The 7,060-nt window shown below is 36.4% G+C and overlaps 1 long non-coding RNA gene across 1 annotated transcript; it reads right to left on the reverse strand.

Moving 5' to 3' along the window:
- Positions 1-3,403: 3,403 nt before the first annotated feature.
- Positions 3,404-6,497, reverse strand: LOC110351839 (uncharacterized). Its single transcript, XR_002399821.4, has 3 exons — positions 6,382-6,497; positions 5,586-5,818; positions 3,404-5,430 (listed from the first exon to the last, which is right to left on the reverse strand). It is a non-coding gene; the product is annotated as an uncharacterized lncRNA (long non-coding RNA).
- Between the last annotated feature and the right edge of the window lie 563 nt (positions 6,498-7,060).

Consider the following 7,060-nt stretch of genomic DNA (forward strand, 5'->3'; position numbering starts at 1 on the left):
GTTTGGTCTGCTGAAGACTAGAGACTCGAACTAGTGGACAGGCTCCCAACAGGAAAAGTATAAGTAAAGCAAGGTTCAGCTGGTAGGATCTCCAGCTTCCTGGAGAGTCTCACCTAAAGACAACTCAGTTACTCAAATTCTTTCAACGTATTTGCTAGAGATTTTGCAAATAAAGAAAGAGAAGTGGATGAAACAAAGTCCAGAAAAGAGACACAAGCTCCATGTAAAAGAATAAATATTTAGTGTAATTGACGTCCAGAAAAGCCTATTTATATTTGGAAACAAATATTGGATTAACTCCCAACAAATGCATAACAGCTAGTCATAGCTTTCCCAAGAAACTATATCACTATTAACTGTTTCTGACAGCAACTATGACTGTAGTTTAGATGTTACTCTATACAAAAAAATAGCCAAATATTACAGTATTTCTGTAGTAAGTTATTTTTAGTTTCCCAATTAAAAGGTTAGATTCATCTCACCCAGCTTCATCTCTCTACGCCCTAGCTGGCTACATTTCCTATAATTACAGGAAAGAAACAGGAAAATCTAAACTGATATCTATCCTGGGAGGTTGAAGTTTCACAATAATCTTTCACCAGCCCAAGGCCATGGTGCTCTTGTGTTTCTGCCTAACCCATGCTCATCCTCCAGCCAAATCCCTAGTGTTGGTGATGATAGTTGTGATGTGAGTCAAATCAGCTTGATGGACACTGGGTGTTTTTCTTTTTCTGGACAAAAAGAAAAGCGCAGAGATCATTCTCACTGAGCTGTGGTCTGATTGCTAGAGACACCACAGGGAGGGCAGTGCAGCTGCTCAGTGGGAGGGAGATTGAGGGCAGCCATTTCAGCAGCATCACATCTCATACAGGCTTAGACTGATCATGACACTGCACCCTCAGACTACTGTCAAAGCGGGGATGAATTGCCTTCTTGAGGGCCTCTTTTCCTCTTCTGGCTGCAGATGGAGCTAAGGTTTATGCATTTAATCCATAGATGTCTAAGTTGAGTTGATGAAATTGCATCAGGACCTAGAATGAAAACACCATGAGAGAGAAAAAAAGTACCGTTCTCAGCATGTTCTACCAGTGGAAGGAAGTTATCCCTTCCACAGGGACAGACCAAATGAATGCTCCAGGGAAGCTTCACTTACCTGCCATAAAGAATTATTTTTTTTTCTTTCTCCTTGACAGGAACCTGCAGTACCTTGCTCAGCAGCATTCATAGAGGGGATGTGGTGACATTCAGCTCTTCAGGTGATAGGGGAACTCCCAGTCAACCATCTAACCTTGTACTCACGGATCGCATAAACAAAAATGTTGCCAGCAAAATCTACCCTTTCACTACTTTTTTTTTTTTTTTTTTTCCTCCTGATTGTGGCTTCTAAATCCAAAATATCCTTCAGACACTACTTGTTGGAACTATAGAAGGTATCTTGCAGCATTAGGCTTGTGCACACAGACTGCAGAAATAATGTATTACATTTCTATAAGCTTTTGCTAGTCTGTTGTAATGGAAGTAAATCAGACATGAGTAAGGTCCTGCATAAGAAATCTAATCACTAATGAAATAATAATATAGGAAATTTAAAAATTTTTGGAGTACCATGCTCAAGCCTTTCAGATAGATTCTCATCTCACTTTTCAAATCCATCAACTTAAATTGTTTATTTCTTGTTCACACTATGGTAAGTAAAATTAGAAAAAGAAAGAGAAAAAGAAAAAAGGAAAATTAGTTCATTTGTGGGGGAAAAATAAATAAATAAATAAATAAAGTAAAGAACCTGCTCATCTACAGCTATCATCAGTTATCATTCATAGGTGTTGCAGTTTAACCTGGCAGGCAGCTAAGCACTACAAGACCCCAGTTCACTCCCCCCTGTGGGGTGAGGGAGAGAGATGAAGGAAGGTTAACACGTGAGAACTTGTGGGTTGAGATAAGGACAGTTTAATAAGGAAAGGATGAAAACAAAAATATAAATAAATAAATAGAATTAAAAAACAAGTGATGCACAATGCAATTGCTCACCACCAGCCAGCTGATACCCAGCTAGTCCCTGGGCAGCAGCACCCCACCAGCCAACTCCCCCCTTTTATTTGTTGATCATAATGCTATACAGTATGAAACATCCCTTTGGCCAGCCTGGGCCAGCTGTCCTGGCTGAGTCCCCTCCCAGCTCCTTGTGCACTCCCAGTCTCCTCACTGGCAGGGCAGCATGAGAAGCTGAAAATCGTTTAAATTAGTGTAAACACTGCTCAGCAATAGCTAAATCATTGGTGTGTTATCAACGTTATTTTTCCCCTAAATCCAAAACACTGCAACATACCAGTCACTACGAAGAAGATTAACTCTATCCCAGCTGAAACCAGGACAGTAGGTTAAGTTGCAATCTCACAGACAACTTATTGATTGACTGATAAATGTGATCTGAGGAAAAAGAATCCAAGGATGAGAGAAAATAAAATTACAAAAGATGAAGCAGTTTGATTAAATTAGAGGCAAAAAATGTTTAGAAAAATATTTAAACCTTAGTTAAAGTATCTAAATCTCTTTACTAGACTCAGTCCCACATGATCTCACATGGTGCTCATGGATCAAGCTTTGCGTTTGTGCATCTGCTGAACTTTTGCCAAATCAGTTTTGCAGCATCTGCTGCCAGTTGCACCCAGAACATGGGGTGAAAGAGAAAGCAAAATAGGGTAGAAAATTTTACTGAACTTTTAAAATTTTCATTGAAAAACTTCCATTCATGTTTGGTTTCAGTTTTCTGCAAAATATGTTTATTTGTATAGATAAATCTGAGTACTAGTTGCATAGATGCTGGCACCAGATCAATTAGTAAAGCTCTGGAAAAACAGAGACTGAAATATAGAAACTGCTTTCAATTTTCCACTTGCAGATAAAAGAAAAGCAGAAACAGATCTAAAGCAGAAGAGGAAAAAGTGAACACTTTCGTGTAGTGCTACATATTAGCCTTGTGAAATGCCTTTCATAATGATTACTGGCCCTCTCCCACTGTTTCTGAAGGTTGGGACATTAGTCATCAAATGAACAATTGTCACTATGAATTCATGTGGCTGTAGTCCAAATAGAGTTCTGGGATAGTTGTGGAGTATTATATACAAGAAGACACAGGAGCATTTGCCTGGTTACTGACCATTTCAGAAAATCCCTGAAGACACCTTAAATACACACACACAAAACACCGCCACAGAATATATACACGGGAAATTTGCTGAAGAAAGGTCTTTTCATCACACAGATCAATACCACTGTTTGCAATAAAGTATGAATAGGTTTCAAAGAGATATTAAATAAGAAATCCTCCAAAGTATGTGGTATCCCAAGCCAATAATTTCAGATTGGAATAACTATGATCAGACTTCTGAAATCAGTGCCAGTCACTCAGTCCTGAAATTTTCTCGTTTAGTCTACATATAGATTCAGAGATTAACGTTTGGACTGCAATCAAAAAAAAGAAACAAAAAACAGAGGACAAAATGAAATACTTTTAATTTATGGCATACTGGAATGCAACATAAACCATTTCATATGAAGACATAATAAAATACAATCTGGCTCTACTCTGTTTTTACTGTAAGGCTCTTCCTAACATAAAAAACACAGTTCAGAAATATATAGGAAAAAAAAAATGCTAAAAGTGTCTAAGAACTCAAAAACTATTCTCCTAAGATCTGATCCAAAGCATTCTCATGTTAATGGGAAAGCTGATTGTCAAAGCACAAGATGTTATATGGTCTCAGTGAAGCTATTTCTAACTCCTGTGAGAAATGCATACCTATGGAGTTTTTTCTTGTTGCCTAGGCTTTGGCAGCTAAAAGCATAAAGTTTAAAAAATAAAAGATGGTAAAATTAACGTGCATTAAGACAAGTAATGGCTCTACCAAAAAATTCAAGTAGAAAACCAATTTATCTTATAAATTGATTTAAAGCTTATATGCTAACTTTGGCCAATCTAATGAGCCATTGAGCTCATGCAGTTTAGGGTGATTTTGACAGTTAATTTATAAGTGACTGTTCAAAACAAGCAACTATGACTTTTGGTCTCTCTGTGCCAAAAAGTAATTAGCTTGAACCTACATGAGTTCGCTAGCAGTTGAAGACAAGCTGAGCTGTTTTATATACTCTGTAGAACATAGTCCTTTCAACATTGTGCAAATTAGCTTTCTTTGCCGACTTACACGTCTATTGTAAGCTAGGACCAGATTCTGTCTCAGAGGAATTCTGTGAAATCTGGGGACAAAATTTGACCTATACTTTCTAATCACCTGCAAAATTAAAAAATGTTATCTCTTCCAGGCACAGATTTGTCATCTCCTTTCAAACTGAGCATCTACAATAAGCCGTAATGACACAGTAAATTATAGCGAATATCATTATAACCTAGCATTAATTAAACACATGTGTGAATTCTCTCATAGCAGAAATACAGAGGCACTCTGATCTGTGTAGCCAACGAATGTAGAAATTAATGCAAGTTCTACAATCCCCAACAGTCTTTTAACAATGCGTGGGTAGTTTGATAAAATGACAGGACGATAAACTATTACATTTTACTTCACAGCTGAATCGGTGCTTTAGGAAGTCTCATAGACTGTAACGTTCCTAGCACGTAATAATAATAATGTCACTGTGAGATGATGATACAGGTTTCAGTGCAGCCTTTGGCCTTAAAGGATGTGCACTTTTGTTTCTCATAATCACTGTCATTGAAACTCTGTGTCAGGTCATTCTTGCCAATTAAAACACTGTGAACCCTAAAGGGCTTCACTGAGAAACAAAGGGAAATTTATTTCCTTCTGAAGATGCATAAATGATTGACTTGAAAAAAGTTTTCTAGTGTTGCAAAGTCTGCAAAGTTTGCAAAGTTTGAGTTGCAAAGATTGGACTAGGAAATAGTCTTCTAAATTTTCATTCTTTCTGTTTCCCCTGGATCTCTCTACTTTTGTATAATAAGAAACCCATGGGACAAACTTCTGAGCTGCAAGTCACAGCACAAAACAACGTTTTTTTATTGAAAATAACACTTTCTAATTGAAGTGAAAGAGTGTGTGCACACTACAGCAACATAGTTAGCAACAATAATCTTCCATCAGTATGAAACATCAGTCACTTGAAGACATGCTGGTACAATAAAGAAATAATTAGGTCATTGCACTTTTCAATTTCTGGCACAAAAACATTGAACAAAGGAAGAACATTCTTTTCCATCAAGTACAGAATGAAATTAGCAGCAGTGAAGACATTTGCAAGTGTTTCAGCCTTGGCGTCATTCACTCTGCTCTCCTAGTCCCATAGATGTGACAAATGGCCAGTCCTGTTTAAATGTAGCCCCATTTCAGTTTCTCATTTTCTCCAGTGCATCTCAGTGGAATAAAACCCACGTAAAGATTTGCTCAGCAATATTTCCTGAAAAATTTCATTCATATATTATGAAAAGTAAAGATTGTGGTTGGTGTTTTAAAAAAAAAAAAAAAAGTTTCTGTAGCTCTCCAACTTCGTAAGAGACAAAGGTCCATTTGTTTAAAAGCCACAGACTTCAAACCTGTGTGTATAGAACTTACCTTTGAAAAGCAGATACAAACAATACTGCCTACACTCAGATGCAGGCCTAGCTTGCAGCCTGTGAGCTTCAAAAACTTGGTGGAAATGCAAAGAGATAAAGTACATTTTTCATCTTTTAACAGAGATTTCTTCTCTTCATGGTGTTATCTGTTCTTATAGTTCAAAGCATAAAGCACTTTTAAGCACTGCCAGGTAAAGTGGGATCCAGGTGATTTCCCATCAAATCTAGTATCTATCAAAGAGACAAAACACACTGTCTGTCATAGCCATGTTTTTCCTCTCTTTATCTCAGAAAGAATAAACACCTTTGCAGTTACAGAAAGAGGCATTTGGTAATCTATGACCAGCTGATATTCCACAATTGACAAAGAGAGAAAATTATTATAAAAAATTCTCTGAGGAAAATAAATAAATATATATATATGTATATATATATATATATATATATAACTATATATGTGTATATATGTGTATGTATACATATATGTGTATGTATATATATATAAATGTATAAATATATATAAATATATATATATGTATATATATATATATAACTATATATGTGTATATATGTGTATGTATACATATATGTGTATGTATATATATATATACATACACATAAAGGCACTTGTTAGTTTCCATTTTATACAGAAGTTATGGAAAGAGACCTGGTTGAAATTTCTGTACTCTTAGATAAACACAGTGGCAGATACAAGAGATGAATGGAGTGAAATACAGGTTTTCCTGCTATACTTTCCAATCACTCTTACTGTTAATGGAATTGCATATACTTACTGAAATGCAAATACACATCTCTTCGGTGATGTCAAAAGAAGGAAATAAAAAGTGTGTTTATTGCAGAAAAAGATCTGCATGCAAACTATGGGACTGATATTTCTAAGGTTGTTCCTATGACAGCTGTTTGGTATTACCTTGATGAACAATTAGGGTTGTCAAGACCTTGAAGGAGGAACTGCCCACCATTATTTGTGGAAGCATTCCTTATTCACACTAAAGGTCTAAAGGATGGTGTAAATGACAACTGGGTAAGAATTTTATTTTACAAATAGCAGGGGATATTTGAACATAGCTATTGTGTCAGCTCCTACAAAGGCATCACAAATCTGAATATATTTAGCATTGCTCTGAAGTGTTCAGCTTCAATTATGTGTACAGGAATTGGAAATCTATGAGATTATCTCTCACTTAAAAAAAAAAAAAAAAAAACATATTTTAACTTCTCACAATGAAAAATCTGCTGTTTTGAGGTGTTTGCTTGCTTGTTTTGGAATCTTCATCTTGGCTTAAGATTTATACTTTGGCACCGTTATACTGCTACAGAGTTTGAGAGTGGTATGCAACCAACAGATTAAATGTAGGTTATGCTTTGGTTTTGGTTTTTTGGTTAGGCATTGGAATGAGTTGCCCAGGGAGGTGGTGGAGTCACCATCCCCCGGGGTGTTTAAGGAAAGGT

This window comes from Anas platyrhynchos, chromosome 1 (assembly GCF_047663525.1).
Source record: "Anas platyrhynchos isolate ZD024472 breed Pekin duck chromosome 1, IASCAAS_PekinDuck_T2T, whole genome shotgun sequence".
Classification (NCBI taxonomy): Eukaryota; Metazoa; Chordata; class Aves; order Anseriformes; family Anatidae; genus Anas; species Anas platyrhynchos.